The sequence below is a fragment of the Rhincodon typus genome, chromosome 1 (assembly GCF_021869965.1).
Source record: "Rhincodon typus isolate 14 chromosome 1, sRhiTyp1.1, whole genome shotgun sequence".
NCBI lineage: Eukaryota > Metazoa > Chordata > Chondrichthyes > Orectolobiformes > Rhincodontidae > Rhincodon > Rhincodon typus.
Window position 1 is genome coordinate 143,139,494 of NC_063332.1, and position 25,769 is coordinate 143,165,262.

The 25,769-nt window shown below is 41.2% G+C and overlaps 1 long non-coding RNA gene across 1 annotated transcript; it reads right to left on the bottom strand.

The window, feature by feature from the left end:
• Positions 1 to 397: 397 nt before the first annotated feature.
• Positions 398 to 25,019, bottom strand: LOC125484622. Its single transcript, XR_007263447.1, has 3 exons — positions 24,981 to 25,019; positions 11,294 to 11,343; positions 398 to 458 (listed from the first exon to the last, which is right to left on the bottom strand). It is a non-coding gene; the product is annotated as an uncharacterized LOC125484622 (long non-coding RNA).
• Positions 25,020 to 25,769: the final 750 nt, after the last annotated feature.

Here is a 25,769-nt window from a genome sequence, read left to right on the forward strand (position 1 = left end):
ATTTAATGGCTGCAGTGTTCCACCATCTACTGTTCACAGAGCCCAGAGACTGATCTTTTAACTATCGTCTTTTTATACTATTCACATTCCTAATCTGTGTATGTGTGTCATGCTTTATTATGTCTTCTTGTATTTTGTAGGTAACTTTAACTCAAGAAAACTTGGTTAATTTGGCTCCTTTTAGAAAATAAATATGTTTGAATTGGGAAAAGGTGGCTGTGAGGGAACTAATCCTTTATAAATTAACCTTGTTGCAATGAACTGAGAGAGAGGAATCGCATTAAAATGTGGAACCAGTTCATCCTCCCACCTTGAAGTTAACCATTTAGGGCTATCCTGCCTGGAATCATAACAAATTGGATTCCTCACCTGGGGATTGATCGCAACAGAAGGCCTTGCTGATTATTGTGCTACATTGCGACGGAACAGAAGCCATCTCAGACCAATGTATAGCACACCTAGATTGTGTAAAGAAAGAAAAATTACACTAACAATGATGATTGTGTGGTGATGTCAATTGGCCAAAACCAGCAACATGACAGCCAAGATGTCAAATAAATATAAACAATTGAGAAACAATTTGTACTTCTCTAAATGTGTATACAATCACCACATCAGGAAAAGTTATCAAATCCACAAAGGAATAAATTAAAGTTTGAAATGTTAATTTTATAAACACCGTTTTACCTCTTTTTATGATTATCAACTTGACATCAAGTTCCAATGTACAACTGTGTGTATTTGTTTTGTAAAAACCATCTTTGGAAAAAGGGGAATGTTGTATTATGTCTTATCGTCAGTATGTCTGTTGATCTTTAAGAGTTACGCTCATAATAGCATCACTGTACCATAGCTTGTGACATGAGGTATAAAAGTCTTATATTCCTTCTTACCCCAGGATATCATAATCCCCTACTGGAAGCATTCTGTTCTGTGTAACTTAACAGTTTAATATCTGCTCAGACAATTAGGTGTCTGGGTAATGTTTGCATGTAATAAGTAGTTGTAATAACCGTCTACTGTATTCTGCGATGCCACAATATCCACACTCAGCTTTTTTATGTTATAGGAAATAAGACAAGGATTGCCACATCAAAGAAAAACACCCTGTTGGAATCAAACTCAGATCAGAGAACATTACTACATTCTGGCCAACGTTTCTCTGAATCATCTAAATACAGGAACATTAAAGACATTATTTGTCAAGTGCCCCGGCACAGAAACCATATCTTATTAGTTGAAAATTACAATGTTGTTTATCACTGTTTCAACTTGGCAGTTATTTTTGTCTTGGTCCGCTTTTCGGATATTCTGACCTGGGAATGTATGTGCATTGATCTTTGAGAGTGACTAGGTACATGAACAGAGTGGTCAGCATGGCACATGGGATCATGAGTTTCAGAAATAGTGGCATTGAGTACGAAGGCAAGGAAATTATGCCAACCCTTTATAAAGCTCTACCATACCTTAGGATAGATTTGAAAGTCCTTGAGGGGTTGCAGAAGATTTTTACTAAAATGATTTCATAGATATGGGCATTTAATTACAAGGTTAGAGTTGGAAAAGGCAGGGATTGTTCTCACTGGAGCAAAAAGAGATTGAGGGAAGAGTTGGTAGAATTGTAGAAGTTTATCAGAAACAAAAACAGAAGTTGCTGGAAAAGCTCAGCAGATATGCAGCATCTGTGAAGAGAAATCAGAGTTAACGTTTCGGGTCCAGTGACCCTTCCTCAGAAGTGGACTCGAGATGTTAACTCTGATTTTTCTTCTCAGATTGCTGCCAGACCTGCTGAGCTTTCCCAGCAAAATTTGTTTTTGTTTCTGATTTACAGCATCTGCAGTTGTTTTGGTTTTTATTTGTGTAGAAGTTTATGTCTGGTTCTGAAAAGGTAGCCATGGGGAAAAAAACAACTGCTCCCAATAGCTGATGGTACAAGGACTAAGGGACACAGACTGTGGACATGAGATTTTGGAGGCTATGAGGCAGAAATTTTGTACGCAGTGGGTGGTGATGGCTGAACTTTGTTGTCCATTAAATTAGGCTGATAAATACAGAAACAATAGACGATTTCAAAAGACAATTAGATTGGCACTTAAAGAAAATAAATTTGCTGGGCAATAATGACCAAGTGGAAAGTGTGTCAGCCTGGATTATTCCATTGGGTCCCAGCATGAATGCCAAAAATGACTCAATGAATCATCTGGGGAAACTCACAGCTGCTTCAAATCATTGAACCAGAAAGGAAATAAGATTGAGCAATAGAAAATCCTTTTGGAATGTATTTCTTATCTGAGATCAGCTTTAGATTGCTGGCTTAAGTTGTTGATGATTTAAAATCATTCATATTGTTTAGTCTTTCCATCACTATTACTCATGTAAAACTCAGTTTCCTGGGAAACTCCAGACCATGTTATATGCAATAATGCTTCAAAATTTGGCCTAATGAGTGTAACATCTGAGCAGGTGGGATCAGAAAGACATGGCAACAACATCGCAGCAGTAGCAGCAAGGAGATAAAGAACACTGTACAGCGAAGAACAATGAACAGCAAAGTTCTAACACTCTTTGCGCTTTTCATGGCTTCCACACAAGCAAGAAAATCAGTGGGAGGCACTTAGAATCCAAAGTCATGTGTACACATTTTACTTGTAAATTCAGATAACAGTATTTATCACTAAAAGTATCCAACATTTACATTTACTTCATCCATCATAAAAGTTTATAAAGATTACTGACAGAGAAGAAACTTATTTTCTGTAGATAAAGTTACTGGTTATCAGCAATATCGGAGAGCACTTATCCAACACCTGTCAAATTGCAGGTTGTCAGGGGTATGTTACACAGGTGAATGCACTCCAAGGCTGGAGATGGGTATATTTTTCACTGACTGATTCAAACACAAATATGCAGTATAGATCAAATTAATCAATGAATAAAATTCCATCCATCAACACTTAAAATATGAATGCAGAGCAGCAGTAGACCATTCTGCCCCTTGAGTCTACTCTGCATTCAATGATCTGTTTGTGTTTCGAATTCACATTCCCATTTGTTCCCAATACAGATTTCCATTGAAAGGAGCACAGTGGTAGAGAAGAGATTTAATTAAAATGAACTTAAAAATTAGACTTAAATCAAAGAACTGGTCTGACCCCAGCTGGTGCAATATGCTTTATATTTACTTCAGGAAACGTGATTCATACAACACTAGTCAGTTCTGCTTTCAAAGCGCAATATTGCTTTCTAACACTTAATATCATGCAGATTCTACACTCTTTGTCGAAAAGGATTGGATTGAGAATGTGGCAAAGAGTGAAGGCTGTATCAAACTTTGTTCAAAATAATTATACGTAAATATATACACTTGTATGAAATAGAAGTAAGCAAAGAACAAAGAAGAATACAACACAAAACAGGCCCTTCAGCCCACTAAGACTACACCAACACATGATGCCTTTCTAAACTAAAACCCTTTTGCTTCTATGCAGTCTATATCCCTCTATTCCCTGCCTATCCATATATCTGTCAAGATGCCTCTTAAATATTGCTATTGTATCCGCCCTCACCACCTCTTCTGGCAGTGCATTCCAGGCACTTACCACTGTCTGTGTAAATATCTGCCTCTCACATCTCCTTTAAACTTTGCCTCATTTTACCTTAAACCTATGCCCCCTAGAAATTGACATTTCTACCCTGAGAGAAAAGACTCTGGCTATCCATTCTGTCCATGCCTCTAATAGGTTGCCCATTATCCTTTGATGTCCATGTGAAAACAAGCCAAATTTATTCAATCTCTCCTCATACCTAATACATTTGAAACCTGGCAAAATCCTGGTAAATCATTTCTGTACCCTCTCCAATGCCTCCACATCCTTCTGGTGGCAGCCAGAACTGTACACAATATTCCCAATGAGGCCTAACTAAACTTTTATACAGCTGCAACATGACTTGCCAATCAGACCTTTGAGTACACTGTATAGAAGTTGAGACGTCATGTTGAGGTTGTACAGGATGTTGCTGAAGCCAGTTCTAGAATACTGTATGCAATTCTGGTCACCCTGTTATAAGAAGGATATTATTAAGCTGGAGAAGGTTCAGAAAAGATTTACCAAGATGTTGTCAGGAATGGAAGGTTTGAGTAACAAAGATAGGCTGGATAGATGAGGACATTTTTCCACTGGAATGTAGGAGGCTGAGAGGTGACCTTACAAAGGTTCATAAAATTATGAGGGGTACAGATAATGTGAATAGCATGGGTCTTTTCCCTAGGGTGAGAGAGTTCAAAACCAGGGGGCATTTTTTTAAGGTGAGAGGAGAAAGATTTAAAAAGGACATGAGGGGCAACTTTTTTACTCAGAGAGTAGTTCGTATGGGGAATGAACTGCTGGAGGAAGTGATAGATGCAGGTACAGTTACAAAATTTAAAAGACATTTGGATAAGTACATGAACAGGAAAGGTTTGGGGGGATGTGGGACAAACACAGAAGATGGGACATGTTTGGTTTGGGGACATGGTCGCAATGGAAAATTTAGACTGAAGGGTCTGATTCCATGCTGTAGGACTCTAAGACTGATGAAGGTAAGCATGCCATTATGCTTCTTGACCACTTTATCCACTTGTGTTGCCACTTTCAAGGAACTGTGGACCTGTATGGCTAGATCCCTCTGTATGTTCTTGCTACTAAGGGTTCTGCCATTTACAGTATACTTCTCTCCTGCATTAGATCTTCCAAAATGCATCACCTCACATTTTTCCAGATTAAACTCCATCTGCCATTTGTCCACCCAAGTCTCCGGCTTATCTATATCCTGCTGTATCCTCTGGCAATCCTCCTCACTATCTGCAGCTCCCCCCGTCTTTATGTAATCTGCATATTTATTAATCAGGCCACCTATATTCTCCTCCAAATCATTACATTACTGACCACAGAGGTCCCAGCACTGATCACTGCAGAACACCACTGGTCATAGATCCCCAGTCAGATAAACACCCTTCCACTGCTACTCTCTGTCTTTTATGACTAAGCCAGTTCTCATTCCATCTTACCAGCTCACTGCAGATTCAATGTGACTTCACCTTTTAGAGTCCTAGCCATAGAGATATGCAGCATGGAAACAGACCCTTCGGTCCAACTCGTCCATGCTGACCAGATATCTTAAATTAATCTAATCCCATTTGCCAGCATTTGACCCATATCCCTCTAACCTCTTCCTATTCTTATACCCATCCAGATGCCTTTTAAATATTGTAATTGTACCACCAACTCCTCTGGCAGTTATTTCATACATGCACCATCCTCTGCATGAAAACGTTGCCCTTAGGTCCCTTTTAAATCATTTCCCTCTCACCTTAAAACTATGCCCTCTAGTTTTGGACTCCCCCACACCAAGGAAAAGATCTTGGCTATTCACCCTATCCATACCCTTTTATGATTTTATAAACCTCTATAAGGTCACCCCTTAGCCTCCAATGCTCTAGGGAAAATAGCCCCAGTCTATTCAGCCTATTGCTCAAATCTTGGGTTCCAACATCCTTGTAAATCTTTTCTGAACCTTTTCAAGTTTCACATCATCCTTCCTATAACAGGGAGACTAGAATTGCACGCTGTATTCCAAAAGTGGCCTAAAGTTTAATCAAGAGACAGATCTCAATAAAAACATATAATCAAAAAAGAACCCACTCTACTCACTATAGTAGATTTACAAAACAAAAAATAAGGTTACACTTTAAAACTAGCCACTTAGGTTGTATCAGTGTTATGGACCAGACCAAATCCTCTCAAAATATATCAAGGAGATAGCCTAGAACCTAACTTTTTATTTTATTCAGAGGCAAGTGTAACATGCTGTGTTCCAAACATGATCTGATTGGTCCACTGCTGGGCTTTAAGCAAAACATATTTTATTCTTACACCACAGTTAAAATACAAACAAGAAAAGAAGAATTGGCATAACTTTAACCCTATTGAAATACTTAATAAAAAATACGTTATTACTACTAATCATCAATTGTTTCAACGTAGCTGAATCCCACAAACACATCCTTGGCAAAGGCTAATTCAGCAAAACAGATTTTCCTCATGTGCTCTCTCCTCCAGTCCGGGAGAAAAGAACACCAAAAGAAATTATCTAGCAGCAGAGAGAGAGCTCAAGCTTTTTGCTGCAGCAGAGAGAGAGAGAGCAAGAGGGAGAGTTATGTCGATCAGCTTCAATAGCCAACTCAAAATCCCAACGAGAGCACAACTAAAACCCTGGGTCTGTGTGAGCCTAACTCCACCCACTCATACTTCTTTTGTCTAATTGAAAACATAGCACTCAGGGAGATCAAAGCTGTTAGCTGACTGCTTCTGAAGAGAAAATTTAACCAACACTGGCAACATCACTCTGCAAGAGAAACAGCACAGAACAAGTCCCTCTTAACGGCACAGTACCAACACAATCAGCATGCTTTGGGAGAACTTGTCAAAGGCCCTGCTAAAATCCATATAAACAATATCTACTGCTCTGCCCTCATCAATCATCTTTGGCCCTTGATAGCCATGCTGCCTGTCAATAATAAGTGTACATTTTTCCAAGTGTGAGTAAGTCCTCTACCTAAGAATCTTCTCCAATAATTTTCTTACCACTGACGTAAGGCTCACCAGCCTTTAATTTCCAAAATTATCCCTGTCGTCTTCTTAAACAAAGGTACAATATTGGCTATTCTGCAGTCCTTTGGGACCTCTCCTGTGACTAATGAGGATATGAAAATTTCATCCCAACAATTTCCTCACCTGCCTCCTTCAGATCTTATCAGGTCCTGGGATCTTGACTACCATAATACTTTTCAAAACACCCAACATCGCCTCCTTCTTGATACTGACATGCTGCAGAATATCAACATACCCCTCCTGAGTCTCACCATCCACCATGTCCTTCTCCTTTGTGAATACGGATACAAAGTATTGGCTAAGGACCTCACCCACTTCTTCTAGCTGCAAGCATAAATTTCCCCTTTGTCCTTGAGTAGACCTACTCTTTCCATATCTACCCACTTTCTCCTCATATATGTATAAAATGTCTTGGGATTTTTCATAATCCTGTTTGCCAAAGATGTTTTGTGGCTCCTTTTAGCCCTCCTAATCCCTTCTTTCTTGTTACCTTTGTATTCTTTGAGGGCTCTGTCTGTTTTCACTTTCCTAAACCTTATGTATGTCTACATTTTATTTTTGACTAAGATCTCAATTTCTCTTGTCATTCAAGGTTCCTGAATCTTGCCATCCTTATCTTCATTTTCACAGGAACATGCTGGTCCTGAACTATAATCAACTGACCTTTAAAATATTTCCTCATGCCAGATGTGGATATACCCTCTAACAATGGCTCCCAGTCTACATTCCAACATTCCTGCCTAATATTGTGGTAGTTAACCTCCCCCCCAGTTATGTGCTTTCACCTGAGGACTACTCTTATCCATAAGTAACTTAAACCTTAAAGAATTATGATCACTATTCCTGAAATGCTCTCCCACTGAAAATTCTATCACTTGGTTATGCTCATTCCCCAATATCAGGTCTAGTATGGCCCCTTCCCTGGTTGGATTATTTACATTTTGTTTCAAAAAACTGTCCTGGACACATCTAACAAAGTCACCCCCATCCAAGCCCTTGGCCCCAAGTAAGTCCTGTATCACGCATTGGCTGTTGGGAGGCCTATAGTACAATCCCACCAAAGTAATTGCACCCTTCCTATTCCTGAGCTGTACCCATATCCATATGGTGTCACTGGATGAGCCTTCCAAGATGTCCTCCCTCAATACAACTGTGATATTCTTGTTAATCAGTAACACAACATCTAAATCCCGGAACATTAAGCTGCCAGTCTTGCCCATCTCTCTAAAAAGTCTCTGTAATAGCTACAACATCATAGTTATATGTGGTAATCCAAACTCTAAGTTCATCTGTCTTACACAGGAACATACGAACTTAGGAATATAGGAGCAGGAGTAGGCAATTCTGCCCTTCAAGACTGCTCCACTACTTACCATGATCATGGCTGTCCTTCTCATCTCAACTCCACCCTCCTGCCTGCTTCCCACGACCCTTTATCCCGCTTCTCATCAGAAACATATCAATTTCTTTCTTGAACTTGTTGATTGATTCTGCCTCCACTGCACTCTGGGGCAGTGAGTTCTACACGTTCTAACCCTTTTAGTGAAATATTTTCTCCTCATCTCAACATCGAACACTCCTCTCACTCTATATCGATAAACTCTTGTTCAAGACTGTCCAGCAAGGGAGAACATCTATTCAATGTCCACCTTATCAATCCCCTAAAACATTTTATATTCCTCAATCAGATCCTGTCATAGTCTTCACATTAAAATAAGTACACCTCAGATTGCCAGTCACACTATGTTCAGTAACCTCCCTCTGTCTATTGTTCCTTTTAGTCTTACTGGCCTTAGTCTCTAACTCCTCTTCAGTCATTTTACTTGCTGATCTCCTGTTTTGGTTCTCATCCTACCTGCCACACTAGTTTAAACCCTCCCAAGTGACACTAGCAAACTTCCCTTCCAGGGTATTGGTGCTGCTTCAGTTTAGGTGTAACCTGTCCTTGTACAGGGCCCACCTGCGCTGGAAGACATCTCAATGATCTACATACCTGAAGCGCTCCCTCCTACACCAGCTCTTTAGCTACTTATTTAACTGTACTATCTTCTTATTCCTAGCCTCACTGGCATGTGACACAGAAAGTAATCCTGAGATTACAATCATAGATGTCCTGTTTTCAACTTCCTACCTAACTGCCTGAACTACCTTTATAGGAACTCATCTCTCTTTCTGCCTATGTTGCACCTTTAAGAATCTTAGGCTATCACAAAACATTTCACAATCACTGAGATACTTCGTAATATAGTTACTGGTGTAATATGGAAGTCCACTTGTCCACAAATACATTCCACAATCAACAAGGAATTACATGACTAGATAACAGGGGTCAGATTCCACTTTGACGGAATGCCAAATAGGTGATATTGTACTGGTTGCTCTTTTTATCTCCAGCCCTGTTGACTTTATTGGAAAAGAAAAAGCACATTGCTAATGTACTATTGCACTACTGTCAGAATTAAATTTCACCCAAATCAGCGTTAGTACCATTGGTTGTATGAATATTATTGATTGTAACGTAAGGACAACTCTCCTGCTCTTCTTTAAATAGTACCATGTGACTGTTACATCTTATTTGAAAGACAGACCCTCTGATAATTCAGAACATTCACAATACTGCACTGAAGTATCAACATTGGTTTGCACTTAAGTTCACATGTTCACTGCAAAAACTTTTTATTTTAAAACAATATCCTTTGAAATTACGGTACAATGTTATAACAGCAATTGATTAAATAATGAATGAAGGGAGCACAACTGTTCATTGGGACATAACTCTAAATTATACAAGGGGCTAAATAGTCAGAGGATCTCAACTCCTCCATTTTTGTAGCAACCACGTGCATGTTAATAACATATTTGAAGGCAAACATTTGTGTATACTTTGTGATCAAATAGGCAAAATCAACATAAATATTTTTAAAAAGTATCCAGGCAAAAAAAATCATTCATTTGATAGACATAGTAAGAACTGCATATGCTGGAGTCAGAGATAATAGTGAGGAGCCGGAGGAACACAGCAGGCCAGGCAGCATCAGAGGAGCAGGAAAGTTGGCATTTTGGGTCGGGACCCTTCAGAAAATTTAATTCATTTGATAGTTACTGACAAATGTTATCAATGCCAGTGACTTGTGTAGCTTCACCTCAGCATATCTAGAAGCACTGTATTGAAAATCTTACCATACAACATTGCCGTCTTTAACTCATTCTGGGGATGTGCGGAACTCTGGCTAGGCCGGCATTTCTTGCTCATCCCTAATTTTACTTGAGGAGAACTGGGAAACGAGTTTTTGGATTTTGACCCAGGAAAGGAATGGCAAAATACTTCGAGGTCAGCAGTGGGACTTGGAAATGATAGTGTTGCCATGTGTCAGCTGCCCTTGTCTTCTGGTTTTAGAGCTCATAGCTTTGGAAGCTGCCACAGAAAGAGCCATGGTGAGTTGTTGCAGTGCATCTTGTGGATAGTACACACTGCTAGTACCATGTGCAGGTCATGGAGGGATTGTTGAAGCTGATGAAAGGGTGCCCTTCAAGCTGACAGCTTGAAGTTCATTGTACCTGCATTCATCCAAAAGGCTGCAGATATTCCAGACACTCCTAACTTGTGCTTTGTGTTTGTATTGTAAATACTGTAAAAAAGGAAAGATTTACAATGATAAAGCTCCTTCCAAAATCATCAGATATCTCAGAGTGCTTTAAGCCAATGAAGGAATTTTGAAGTACAGTCCCTGTTATAGTAGGAAACCTTGCAGCCAATTTGCACACAAGCTCCTATGAATAGCAATGTGATAATATCTCAATTATCTGTTTTTGTGATGTTGATTAATATATTGATAAGATTACTAAGGATAATCACCTTGTTATTTAAAATAGACATGGGATATTTTATATCCAATTAAGCATATGGAGCCTCAATTTCACATCTCATTTGGGACACGTCATCTTGGATAATGCACACTCAGTGTTGCACTGAAGTGACAACCATGCTGGAGTGGGAATTAAATCCTCATCTTCTGACTCAGAGGTAAGTGTTCCACCAACAGGACTATGACTAAAATTTAATTATGACAAGAAATGTAAGAATATAGCATTCAAATTTTTTACAAAAGGAGTTACACTTTTCTGAACTATTATCAATGTAAGGAGAGCTTAATGCCTCCTACACACCTCTATAATTTGCATACAGCAACTTTCACTTAGTCCAAGGTACTTTTCTGTTTTAATCATTTATTATCACTGAGTGCTTCAATTTACCAACCTCCACCTCACTTATAATTGAAATGATTCATTCATATCTTAGTGCTTGCTTCATAAGAACTTGGTTCCTACTTTATATCTCCTTTTATATTTATGTTTGCAGTATTAATGTGTCATAGTGATATAATGTTAAATTAGTTTGGTGATTAAATGAATATATTATTTATTTTTGGCACATTAACTGAATAAATCCTAGGCAACTAGTAAAATTGCAAATTAGTTAAAGCTTTCAACTATTCAAGGAAGGAGAGTTCAGAAAGCAGGAAACTATAGGTCTGTTGTACTTGTGTCTATTAGAGGGAAAATGCTAGATCCTTTATTAAGGAAGTAATAGCAGAACATTTAGGAATCCTAAAACAATCGGATGTGTATCCTGGTTCAGTTACCTCCAATCCTTTTGTTCTCCTTTATCTGGCTGACGCTTCATCTTGATTACCTAAGTGTCACAGGAGATGACAATATTTTATTATTGAATAAATATAGTAATAAGAAAGAGTATAGAGTGTGTTGATAATCTGACCTTCTTACTCATATGCTTTGATAAAGTCTAAAGCCATCAAAGCTTTCTGAAACATAAATGCAAAATACAACAATGATTGGGTTTAGAAAATATTGATATTTCTGATTGAGTGGCCATTTTGATGCTTGATCATATTTGTGCATAATTTGTAACCAAGAAATAATGCAAAATTTGTCTTGGCAAATTGTGTTCAATCCATTATTTTCTTTATTTGAAGCTTGCAGAAATAATTTCAAATAAAATGATTATTCTGCATTTTGCATAGAACAACCTTTATATTGCTTGCTGTCCAAACTGCAGAACAATGCCCACTTCAAGACTGTTCATATTATGGTATCATAGTGATAATTTGCATGGAATGCTTTTCAGTCAGCTTTTTAGTGAGCTGCCAGGTTACTATACTGAACTAACTGTTCAAATCCCATTGTACAGACGACAGTTAACATTGTTATCTTAGTAAAAATATTTTTAGGCTTGGCATATTGGATGAAATGTGAAATGTATGTTAGATATAAAGTGTAATTTAATTGAGGTATGACTGATTCACTATACCACTGTATTGATGACCTGAGTGGACACTTAAATCAACACTTTTCTATGATGCTGACAATACTTGGCTGTTCTAATCCATCTCCTGTTTTGATTGAAATAGAATTTATGTAAATTGTGTTGTCTTGTGACGTGGGTTTAAAAATAAACATTTGTATGGCTGTGCCTCCTTCCATTATTATTCTCTTGGGTTTTATTTTGTTTTTAAACAAATTTTATCTTTTGACAACATCCAAAGGACAAATGATTCCTGAAGTTACATTTGAAACAGATAATATTGGCCATTTTCCAACAATGATAGCTTGGATGAATTATAATTTTGATGAAACCAATTTGATTGTGCTATTAGAAAGAAGAAAACAATCATAAAGTGTTGGTGCTACGTTTGTCAAATCAAAATGTAAACAGTAGACATGTTATTCCAAAAAGTGCTGATATTTTGAACACTGATGTTTTGATTTATGATTTGACACAACATTTCCAATTACTTGTGTACAATTTTATTGGAAGTAAGAGACGTAAAACATCATTTTGGCAAAATGCTTCTTTTTGATGTTGAGTGTTTGTTTTGTTTCTTTCTTTCTTACAATTCCAGTTGTAAGTCTAATGGTTCAATATTGTGAGTACTAGTCAGTTGTCTGGTTAATTCATTAAATAGCAAATAACCTTAACTTGTTTTAAAGGAAACCTATCACTTGTGTGTTTGCACACCGAGGCATTTGACACCTTATTTAAAGTGTTGAAATCAACCAATGTGGAAGTATGATTGTATAGTGTCATCGTGTCAGGATGTATTCTATTTACCGAAGCTCAGAGCTTAGACGCAAGTTGAAGACACACAATACTTAATTCCCTGCCTGTTTCTTGGTGTTGCTGGAGTTTAACTAGGCTAAATTTCCTCCTTAACTCATGAGCCTATTCACTGCTTCTGCAATTATATGAACTCTATGTATTAACAGAGTGGATTTGGAAGAATCACTTTAGCCACTATAAAAAGACTGCATGCTGTAATTAGAGAGTTGGATTGTTAATCTGTTATTACTGTTGGCTGGGCTGTTGTAACCTTTTTGACTTTGATATTACCTTATCGAAATGATCACAGCAGGTTGCCTTGCCTGTCAACTTTAATTATCAGGCATACCATTTTGAGTTACTTTGACTTGAGAGGGTGCAGAAAAGATTTACAAGGATGTTGCCACGACTGGAGGGTTTGAGTTACAGGACTAGGCTGAATAGGCTGGGGAGAGTATTTAGATGATTTAAATCTCCAAACACAGTTCACTGACTGCTGCAAAAGGAAACATGGTTTAACCTTCCTCAATTACCGTGCAATTGGAGGTAACTGATTTCAGATACACTTCCTAATTTTGAAGGAGCCATGAAATGCAGAAGTTAGTACTAAGGTGAAAACAAAAGGATTTGATTACAATTGCCAATCCTTGGAATATCAGGGACCACACTATCCTAAGGGGACTTGACAGGTTGGAAGCTGGACAGATGCTTGTCTTTGTGGGGAAGTCTCGAAACAGGGGCCATTAGGGGTCTCATATTAAAGACTGAGATGAGCAAGATATTCTTTCCTTCAGATGGACATTAGTCTGTGGAATTGTGTACCCTAGAGAGCAGTGGAAGTTAGTTCATTGAATACATTCACAGCTAAGTTAGACGTTTGTTCAGCAAGGATGGCAGGGGTTAGGTGAGGCAGACAGGAAAGCAGAGTCAAGCCCTCAATCAGATTGGCAATGATCTTATCAAATGGTGGAACAGGTTTGAGGGACTGAAGAGTCTACTCCTGCTCCTAATCCTGGTGCTCTCTGTAATGGATTAAGTTTGCATACCAATAATTTATTAATCTGTACAATTAATTCTGTCATCCATGCATCAATGCAAAATAGTAAATTAATCCTTAGAATTGCTTATTTAAAGTTTACATTATTACTGTGGCTTATAGTAAATATTTATAGAATGAAGAACAAGAGATGACTTCAACACATTTTATTGAGCCTGATTATAAATATATGATCTGCTGAACAATTGCTAGGTCTGTCACTTTAGGGTTGTGCTTCTTTCTCAGAGCCTGTTGTGTTCTGAACACAATTATCACCATTAGTATGATGAGTTTATGCAGAATTGAAGAATTAAACCCTACACGTGATAGTCATTCCCCTTTCCTAGCCTTTCTTGTCTAGATTTGCTGCGTAACTAGAAGTGTTAAGTAGTGGCCTAGTGATATAATTTGGCAGTCTGCTTGTGTGTAATCACAGCATGAGAAACTTGATATTATAGAATCTTTTGCAGTCATTTGTCCTCATTTGACCTATCTTATTAGATTGTCTGAAATGTGTTGCTGTATGAATAGTTCTGGTGTTTCTGTTTTTGACAATAAACTCCTTCTTCCAGTAACATACATTTTATACCATTTTACTAACAAATAGTTTTTAAACTGTAACTAGAATACATACATTGAGAAAAAACAGGACCATAGGATTACAGGAATAGGAGGAGTCTAAAAGCTCTTTGAGTCTGTTCTACTATGAACTTAGATCATTCCCGTCCTGCATGACTCTATGACTATTCTGTATTGTATCATCATCTGCCCACCTTTTTCAATAACCTTTAATGCAAAATCTATCAGTTTCAAATTTCCAATTGAACTAGTCTCAATGGCTACTTGCAAACACAGTTCCAGATTTTCGATTACACGCTGTGTAAACAGAAAACCACTGAACAGCCTAGTTCTATTGTTAGTGATTCCACTTTTTCTGGATTCTCCTATCAGAGAAGTTTCTCTCGATCTGTCCATCAGCCCAGATCCTGCAATGACAGCAGAGGTAAATGTTGAGACACTGCTCGACATTTGTGTCAGTATTTGGAGTGAGTGCCAACAGCTGCACATGTAAGGTATTTAATAACAAAGCTTGAACTTCTGATAGGTAGAATTACGTTACCCATTTCACTCTGGGACAGTCTCACAAACTGACTCAAATGCTGATGCACCCCATTTACCTGGATATTAACCTCCCCCCCACCCACCCACAATTAATCTCAGATGTAAGATCGCAATTAACAGTCAGAGTTATATCAGAGAAATCAAACCCATGCAGAGAAATCTGCCTCACTGACAATGGTCATCCTCCTGTGCATTTGCTACAATGTTCATCCCTTATGCATCCCCAACAATTACTCATTCCTGTGCAGACCCTTAAACCCTGACAATGCTCAATGCTTGAGTGAGCAATGGAAGTCCCATCTCCACCAATTAACAATCATGGAGCATTCATAAGCTGATGGGCTGCCATGAGAAGAGAAGCAGAGATGTTATCTGCATAGGATCATTAACAGCACAGATGCAGGCCATTTGTCCCAACAACTCCATGCTGTCATTCTGTAGAGCAATCCAATCAGTTACATTCCCCTACTTTATCTGCGTGGGTTGCACTCAAATTTATTTCACTCAAATGCCCTGTCAATTTCTTTCTGAAATCATTCATCTCCACTTTGAATACCGTCATAGTCTTAGGACATGACCATTTGCTGCTTCATGGTAATTACGTTACCATTATCTACCCCACCCCTATGGCATACCTCTTGCCCCATTTTAACACGTGCCATAATGGTCATTCATTAAATATCCATTGAAAGACAGGCTCCCCTTGGGGGCCAGTTAGCTCAGTTGGCTAGATAGTTGATTTGTAATGCAGAGTGATGCCAATAGTGCAAGCTCAATTTCTGGACGAGCTGAGGTCACCACAAAGGACTCTCCTTCTCAACCTCATTCCTTGCCTGAGATGTGATGACCATCAGGTTAAACTCACCACCAGTCATCTCTCCTTCAATGAGAAAGTAGCCTTATCTGTGCCTCTCTGGGACTATAGTGACTTTGCGTTTAAGGGGATGCCATGCCCTAATGATATTGTCACTGGACCTTTCATCTGGAGACCAGGTAATGTTTTGGGGACTGGGGTTTGAATCCTGCCATGGCAGATGGTGGAATTTGAATTCAATAAAATTCTGGAGTTAAGAACTTAATGATGACCATGAAACCATTGTTGATTGTCAGGAAAAGCCCATTTCATTCACTAATGTCTTTTAGGGGAGGAAACTGGCATTCTTACCTAGTCTGACCTACATGTGATTCAGCATGTGGTTGACTTTTGGGACAGGCAATAAATGCTGATCTGGCTAGTGATGCCCTCATCCCATGAATGAATTAAAACAAAATCCCTGCCAATGACATCAACTTTAAAAATTCCACCACACCTACAGTTGCAAAGCCACAGTGCTCATGACACATGGCTGACACTCCCTTGCACATACAACCCCAATCTCTCATGTTGGTCACCATTCAACCACCAGGTCACACAATTCATCTGTCCTTATCTACACCCCATCTAACCACTCTCACTGCTACACAGCCCCTAATTTTTTTTTCTTTATTCATTCACAGGATGAGGGCATCATTGACCAGGCAGCATTTATTGTCCATCCCTAATTGCCCGGAGGGCAGTTAAGAGTCAACCACATTGCTGTGGTTCTGGAGTCACATGTAGGCCAGACCGGGTAAGGATGGCAGTTTCCTTCCCTAAAGGACATTAATGGACCAGATGCATTTTTCCAACAATCGACAATCGATTCATGGTATCATTAGACTCTTCAATTCCAGATATTTATTGAATGTAAATTCCATCGTCTGCCATGACAGGACTCAAACCCAAGTCCCCAGGACATTATCTGGGTCTCTGGGCTAACAATCTAGCGATAATACCACGAGGCCATCACCTCCCCTAATGCCCAAATCTTGCCCAGTCGGGGGACATCACATACATACAAGCAATTCCAGACATGAGCTTTTATTTACAGTCAGCCAAAGTGAACAGAAAGGAACAAGGACTGCAGTTAGCATCCAACCCAAATGCTGGCATCATGACCAATTCCATAACATTGTGACATAACCCTCTCAGTGCTACGTGAGGGCAGTCAATAGCAACCTGCACTGGGGGAAGCCAGCTCTGATCCCGAATCCAAGCCTGGTCAGCAGCGCTGACCTTGTCATCAGGAAATGAAATTAACTGATGTGATCTTGCAGAAATGGCATTGGTTGATGTCCTGTTACATTTGAATTGAATTGAATTGAATTAGGTTTACTGTCACATGTATTCACATGAGCACAGTGAAAAGTTTGCAAGTCACCACTTATGGTGCCATTTTAGGTACAAAGTTACTGAGGTACAGAATCTTGGTACAAAGCAGAACAAGAAAGAAAACAAAGTTAAAAAGTTAAACATTATAGTCCTCCTTACTAAGAAGTAGAAAAACAAGGAACACAGTTAACATTCGACACCACAGTCCATAAATGCCTAGACATTCTGGGTTCACACTCCTCACAAAGGTTTGAATTTTGACTGCAAGCTCATCAGGAAGTGGTCAGCATGTACCATCCTCAAAACATTGCGGGAAAAGGACAGGTTGGATCTATTGCGTGGTTCCCTGAGCAGCCTGTCAAAGTCATTTGGCAGAATGCCTCATCACAAGAACTTTCCGAAAATCACCAAGTCATTGCTTGGCCGGTGTCTCGAACCGGGTATGGGGGGTTGGTGGGGTGGAGGCGCGGGGTGCTGTTGAGACTGTCACACATCTCCTGTTGGAATGTGCCTATGCAAAGGAACTCTGGACAGAAATGCAATAGTTTTTGTCGACGTTTGTCCTGAGCAGCTCCGTGACGCAGGACTCTGTGCTCTATGCTGTGTTTCCCAGCACACCGAGACCAACATCAGCTGTGCCTGGAGGACCATCAATGTGGTGAAAGACGCTCTTTGGTCTTCCCAAAACTTGTTGGTCTTCTAGAAGAAGGAGTTGACCCTGACTGAGTGTTGCAGACTGGCACATTCTAAGGTCCAGGGCTATGTACTGAGGAATGCACTGAAGCTTGGAGTAACTGCTGCCAAGGGGTAGTGAGGAAAGACCACCATCCAAGGCCTTTCTGCCAAAGTTAAATAGGGGTCTGTTCAGACATTGGGCCCTCCTGGTGTCTCAAATGTATGTAAATATAATCTTGTATGAGTAAGAAATGCCTTTGATTTGTTTGCTGGATAGAGTCAAACTCTAATGTTAGTTTCAGAGATAGTAGGAACTGCAGATGCTGGAGAATCCGAGACAACAGGGTGCAGGGCTGGATGAACACAGCAGGCCAAGCAGCATCATAGGAGCAGAGAGGCTGACGTTTCGGGCCTAGACCCTTCATCAGAAAAGGGGGAGGGGAAGGGGGTTTTGAAATAAATAGGGAGAGAGTGGGAGGCGGATAGAAGAGGGATAGAGGAGAGGATAGGTGGAGAGGAAACAAACAGGTCGAAGAGGCGGGGATGGGGCCAGGAAAGGTGAGTGTAGGTAGGGAGTTAGGAAGGGGATAGGTCAGTCCAGGGAGGACGGACAGGTCAAGGGGGCGGGATGAGGTTGGTCGGTAGGAGATGGAGGTGCGGCTTGAGGTGGGAGGAGGGGATAGGTGGGAGGAAGAACAGATTAGGGAGGCAGGGACGAGCTGGACTGGTTTTGGGATGCGGTAGTGGGAGGGGAGATTTTGAAACTTGTGAAATCCACATTGACACCATTGGGCTGCAGGGTTCCCAAGCGGAATATGAGTTGCTGTTCCTGCAACCTTCGGGTGGCATCGTTGTGGCACTGCAGGAGGCCCAGGATGGACATGTCGTCTGAGGAATGGGAGGGGGAGTTGAAATGGTTCGCGACTGGGAGGTGCAGTTGTTTATTGCGAACCGAGCGTAGGTGTTCTGCAAAGCGGTCCCCGAGTCTCCGCTTGGTTTCCCCGATGTAGAGGAAGCCACACCGGGTACAGCGGATGCAGTATACCACATTGGCAGATGTGCAGGTGAACATCTGCTTGATGTGGAAAGTCTTCTTGGGGCCTGGGATGGGGGTGAGGGAGGAGGTATGGGGGCAGGTGTAGCACTTCCTGCGGTTGCAGGGAAAAGTGCCAGGTGTGGTGGAGCTGGAGGGGAGTGTGGAGCGGACAAGGGAGTCACGGAGAGAGTTGTCCCTCCGGAAAGCAGATAAAGGTGGGGAGGGAAAGATGTCTTTGGTGGTGGGGTCGGATTGCAGATGGCGGAAGTGTCGGATGCGCCACAACCTCATCACCTCAGGTGACCTCCCACCCACGGCCTCCAACCTCATCGTTCCCCAACCTCGCACTGCCCGCTTCTATCTCCTTCCCAAAATCCACAAACCTGAATACCCTGGTCGACCCATTGTCTCCGCCTGCTCCTGCCCCACCGAACTGATCTCCAACTATCTAGACTCCATTTTCTCCCCCTTGGTCCAGGAACTCCCTACCTATGTCTGTGACACCACTCACGCCCTCCACCTCCTCCAGAACTTCCAATTCCCCGGTCCCCAACACCTCATCTTTACCATGGACGTCCAGTCCCTCTACACCTGCATTCCCCATGCAGATGGCCTTAAGGCCCTCCGCTTCTTCCTGTCCCGCAGGCCCGACCAGTCCCCCTCCACTGATACCCTCATCCGCTTAGCCGAACTCGTCCTCACACTCAACAACTTCTCTTTCAATTCCTCCCACTTCCTACAGACAAAGGGGGTAGCCATGGGTACCCGCATGGGCCCAAGCTACGCCTGCCTCTTTGTAGGTTACGTGGAACAATCCCTCTTCCGTACCTACACCGGCCCTAAACCCCACCTCTTCCTCCGTTACATTGATGACTGTATCGGCGGTGCCTCGTGCTCCCACGAGGAGCTCGAACAGTTCATACACTTCACTAACACCTTCCACCCCAACCTTAAGTTTACCTGGACCATCTCTAACACCTCTCTCCCCTTCCTGGACCTCTCTGTCTCCATATCGGGCAACCACCTAGAAACCGATATTCATTTCAAGCCCACCGACTCCCACAGCTACCTAGAATACTCCTCCTCCCACCCACCTTCCTGCAAAAATGCTATCCCCTATTCCCAATTCCTTTGCCTCCGCCGCATCTGCTCCCAGGATGAGGCATCCCACTCCCGTACATCTTAGTTGTCCTCGTTTTTCAAGGACCGTAACTTCCCCTCCTTGGTGGTCAAGAACGCCCTCAACCGTGTCTCCCACATCTACCGCACCTCATCCCTCACACCCCGTCCACGCAATAAGAACCAAAAAAGAATCCCCCTCGTCCTCACGTACCACCCCACCAACCTCCGGATCCAACGCATCATCCTCCGACACTTCCGCCATCTGCAATCCGACCCCACCACCAAAGACATCTTTCCCTCCCCACCTTTATCTGCTTTCCGGAGGGACAACTCTCTCCGTGACTCCCTTGTCCGCTCCACACTCCCCTCCAGCTCCACCACACCTGGCACTTTTCCCTGCAACCGCAGGAAGTGCTACACCTGCCCCCATACCTCCTCCCTCACCCCCATCCCAGGCCCCAAGAAGACTTTCCACATCAAGCAGATGTTCACCTGCACATCTGCCAATGTGGTATACTGCATCCGCTGTACCCGGTGTGGCTTCCTCTACATCGGGGAAACCAAGCGGAGACTCGGGGACCGCTTTGCAGAACACCTACGCTCGGTTCGCAATAAACAACTGCACCTCCCAGTCGCGAACCATTTCAACTCCCCCTCCCATTCCTCAGACGACATGTCCATCCTGGGCCTCCTGCAGTGCCACAACGATGCCACCCGAAGGTTGCAGGAACAGCAACTCATATTCCGCTTGGGAACCCTGCAGCCCAATGGTATCAATGTGGATTTCACAAGTTTCAAAATCTCCCCTCCCCCTACCGCATCCCAAAACCAGTCCAGCTCGTCCCTGCCTCCCTAACCTGTTCTTCCTCCCACCTATCCCCTCCTCCCACCTCAAGCCGCACCTCCATCTCCTACCGACCAACCTCATCCCGCCCCCTTGACCTGTCCGTCCTCCCTGGACTGACCTATCCCCTTCCTAACTCCCTACCTACACTCACCTTTACTGGCTCCATCCCCGCCTCTTCGACCTGTTTGTTTCCTCTCCACCTATCCTCTCCTCTATCCCTCTTCTATCCGCCTCCCACTCTCTCCCTATTTATTTCAAAACCCCCTTCCCCTCCCCCTTTTCTGATGAAGGGTCTAGGCCCGAAACGTCAGCCTCTCTGCTCCTATGATGCTGCTTGGCCTGCTGTGTTCATCCAGCCCTGCACCTTGTTGTCTCTAATGTTTGTTTGTTTCTTCATATGCTAATCTACAGCACGGAACTGCTTTAGTTACTTGGTGTGTACATAAAGTTAAGCCTTGTATCCTGTTCCTGCTCCTGCCGCAGCCTTGGGCTGCCTCCAGCTCAGGAGCAGCTGCCTGCTCTCACTGCCATCTATACAACATGCTGTACAACTAAGAGATCCAACTCAGGTTATTCGTCACTTCCTGGAAGGAGCCAGTAGCACCGAAGTATAAAGTAACTGTCACCTTCAGAACCACTTCAAAGCGAAGATGGGCTGCCACTCCTGCAGTCCTCAGGCCCCATTGTAGCATCGGTAATAGATTAATCACAGCGTCCCAGGGTAAAAGGAATCCTTGCCACAACACTCACCCCCAAGAAATGGAGGTGGGTGAAAATTCCTGGTCTCCTGCAGACCCCTGTATACTAAGGAGCATTACAGCTGCACCCTCTCCCTGAGCTGTCTGTTCCTCATCCTGCATATCAGACTGCTGCTGCTCCTGAGTTTACCTGATCCTCCTGCATCTACCTTCAAGTTCAGTGACCAACATCCTATAATCATTTTGATATATTTGAGCTTAGTAAGCAGTAAGGCATTGGGGTCCTGGTGATATTACAGATTTGGTAGTGTCAATCCTATCAAGACTCAGGAAGCTAGTTTACAATTTGTTTGGATGGGACACATTGACATCATTTCCCCAAGATGCCAATAGTTCCCTTCTTTGTGATTTTGGATTAAACAGTCTCAATCCACTAACCTCCCTGTGCACGTGTCCGGACATAATTCCAGAATAATATTTTGAAACAATAGTTTCAGTATTCGATTCTACATTATCAATTAAGTCTTGAGCTGCATGTCATGCCAATCAATGCTTATGAGCATATATTTGTCCATCGAGTTGCAAGCCCTTCATACTTTCTGTGCCACCCAAGAAGTGTATTCATTTATACTCAAGATTTGCTGCAAATTTAAGAATGAATTAATGTGACCAAAACAAGAAGGGTCCTGACCTGAAATGTCAACTTTCCTGCTCCTCTGATGCTGCCTGGCCTGCTGTGTTCTTCCAGCTCCATACTTTGTTATCTCTGACTCCAGCATCGGCAGTTCTTGCTATCTCCTTACTCCAAGATCCATATGAAACTTCCAATCAACAAGCAGCCGATTCAATTTGCACTCTGCCGAGCCAACTGAGTCAGGGCAGCTACTGCAGTTGGCTTTAACTGTTTAAATGATAGGTCATTCCTAATGTATTCACAGTAACATCACTTTCATCAATACATCCTAACAGTTAATAGTATCAATAAACAATTCTGGACTATATAATACTTCAAGTCCTGTCTCTCATAAGAAGGGAGGTAAATTAGTCCATCTTGATGAAATCTTAACCATTCCTACAACATGCCCTGTACCTCTAAGAGTCTGTAGCAGTTGTCTCCTTTCTTTCTCTGCTACCACTACCAGGAGAGTGGTCGCCATTACTGCTACCCACCAACTGTCATCAGGGTTACCTGAGAGAAAACAATTAACAGATCTGCTTCTGGCAGCCCTGTGTGCACAAACAGAATGTGAGTTGAGCAGAGCATTGTGGGTGGTATCATTTCTGGAAAGTACCTATCTCATCCCTTTAAAATTTTTCCTTTTACAATCTATCTGTACGAGATATCCTTGTACTAAATCTCTGAGCTAATACACTGGGCTGTTGTTTTCATATTCAGCCAATGTTGCCAAACAGATGCTAACAATGCACAAAGATACTTCCCTTTCTGGAGTGATGGAGTTGTACAGCATGGAAACAGACCCTTCAGTCCAACTCATCCATGCCGATCCAGTATCCTAAATTAATCCAGTCCCATTTGCCAGCATTTGGACCATATTCGTCTAAACTCTTCCTATTCGTGTACACATCTAGATGCCTTTCAAATGTTATAATTGTACCAGCCTCCACCACTTCCTCTGGCAGCTCATTCCATACACGCATCATCCTCTGTGTGAAAAATTTGCCTTTTACGTCCCTTTTAAATCCTTCCTCTCTCACCTTAAACCTATGCCCTCTAGTTTTGGACAATCCCTACCCTGGAAAAAAGAAGTTGGCTAATCACCCTATCCATGTCCCTCACAATTTTATAAACTTCTATAAGATCACCTCTAAACCTTTGATGGTCCAGGGAAAATAGCCTCAGCGTATTCAACATCTCCCTACAGCTCAAACACTCCCACCCTGGCAACATCCTTGTAAATCTTTTCCGTACCATTTCAAGTTTAACAACATATTTCTTAAACCAGGCAGACCAGAACTGAACACAGTATTCCAAAAGTGGCCTAACCAATGTCCTGTAGAGTCACAACATGACATCCCAACTCCTATACTCAATGCACTGACCAATAAATGCAAGTGTACTAAATGCCTACTTCACTACCCTTTCTGCCTGTGACTCCACTTTCAAGGAACTATGAACCTGCACCCCAAGGTCTCTTTGTTCGGCAATACTCCCCAAGATCCTATCATTAAGTGTATAAGTCATGCCCTGATTTATCTAACCAAAATGCAACAAGTCAAATTTATCAAATTTAAACTCCATCCGCCACCCCTCTGCCCTTTCAAAAGGGCACTTTACTTAGCTTTCTGTCCCAATTAGAAATGAAACTTTTTAGGTAGTGACACCTAAATAGCCCAATTCTTGATCTCTATTTTTACACATACCGACAAGAAGGGTTGTCAATCGATTCCAGCAAAATTATTTTTGTTATGTCCTTCTAGTAGAGTGTTGTCTCATCCACAACAGTCCCCTCATACAATTTCTCACATCCCACCAGTAACCATCCTATCTTATTCATCAGTCCTGGAGAAATTTCGTAGTGCAGTAGATTATTAATACAATAACACTAAAAACAAAATGCTTGTTTGTTCTTTATCTTGGCTGACACTTATTTTACCTCAACTGTAACTAGCTAAATTAAGCCACACCTTTCACATCTCAAAATAATCTGAAATTTAAATAAGTGTTTTTGGGCTGACAAGTTCTGTCCAATATCTGATTTCCTTCTCTTCAAAAGGAGACTTTTTAATTCCTGTTCAATGAAACTATCAACACTCAGTGTCTATTATTGTTTTCGAAAACTCCCATTAAATCCAAATGAACTTAATTCAGTTCATCGATTCTCATTCTTTTCAAATGTCTAAATAAATTCTTGAAATTGTTGGGAATCTTGTTACACTTGTAAGAAAAAGGCATAAAAGATCCATTTGGCTCAAGGCAGAATTGACTAATCTAATGGTATAAAATTCTGACTTGCTAGAGGAAGAGTTAACTTGTCTGTGTTTCTCCAGAGACGTGGAGCCCAACAGTTTCCAAATTGTGCATTTGTGTCAGTTTATGTACTTTGTTTTTAAAAATACTTTCCTGAGAAATAGGAGAGCAAGCCTCTGTTTCAGACTCTGCCTTTTTGTTCTAGCACAAAAGCCTGCAATATTTTACATTAATGCAAATTATTTTTGTTGCAAAGTTTTTTTAGCTTCTTTCTCAAACCAATTCTTGCCTTTATTTTCTTTTGATCCCACTGTACCAAACTCGGATTACTTGTTTTCAAGTTCTAGTTAGCAGTATCCAAATTTGAAATTCATTTTCCATTTTGAGAATTGAATTAGGAATGAAATCTTCAAATCTTTAAACTTTATAAGGCTCTAACCCAAGATCAATCCAACTTAGGGTTAATCATGCCAAACATCCCAATTTAGACTATACAACGTTAAAGAGAAAATGACTCTAAATATTTATGGACTTTGAATCTAGATTAAAAACTCACTCAGACATAATAAGAATTGCCGATGCTGGAGTCAGAGATAACACAGTGTGGAGCTGGAGGAACACAGCAGGCCAGGCAGCATCAGAGGAGCAGGAAAGTTGACGTTTTGGGTCGGGACCCTTCTTCAGAAATGGGGAAGGAGGAAGAGAGCTCCAAAATAGAGAGAGGAGGGCTGGAGCTGGGGAAGCTCATGTGTTTGTCAGAAAATCTTGGAATCATAATTCTGGCCAGTAACCATGATCCAGGACTCATTACTTCAAATATTTAGATTTTTATTATCCTTCTCACAAGTTACATTACGTTTTTCTTTCACTTTTTTTCTCAAAATTTCTGAAAGACAATAAGCTTAACCCCCAAAAAGAATCTTAATCTTTTCAACCCAAGCAAAAGGAATCCTGTAAGCATCTGCACAAAGTGCAACAGATTTACAACTTAATTTTCGAAAATATTAAATTGTGACAGGCACACTCACTAAGTTAATATTGAATTAATATTGGAAGTTTTGTCACATCACAATCTCAGCAACACCCCTTTAATTTAATGAGATTTTTTGCTCCAAAAGGAGATTTCGAACTGCTAATGCTGACAGCCACATGGAGGAAGAAAGGGGTCTTTGAATTTTCGCTGCCAAATTATATATTTTCTCTACCTCTTGTGTGATGGACCTTATTACATTCCCATTCCAGAGCAATCCTCCTAGAAATGTCACTCACGTCTACCAAGACATTTCACACACATTAAACACCAACAACTTTAAAACAAACAAGGCCGCACTCAGAAGACTGATAA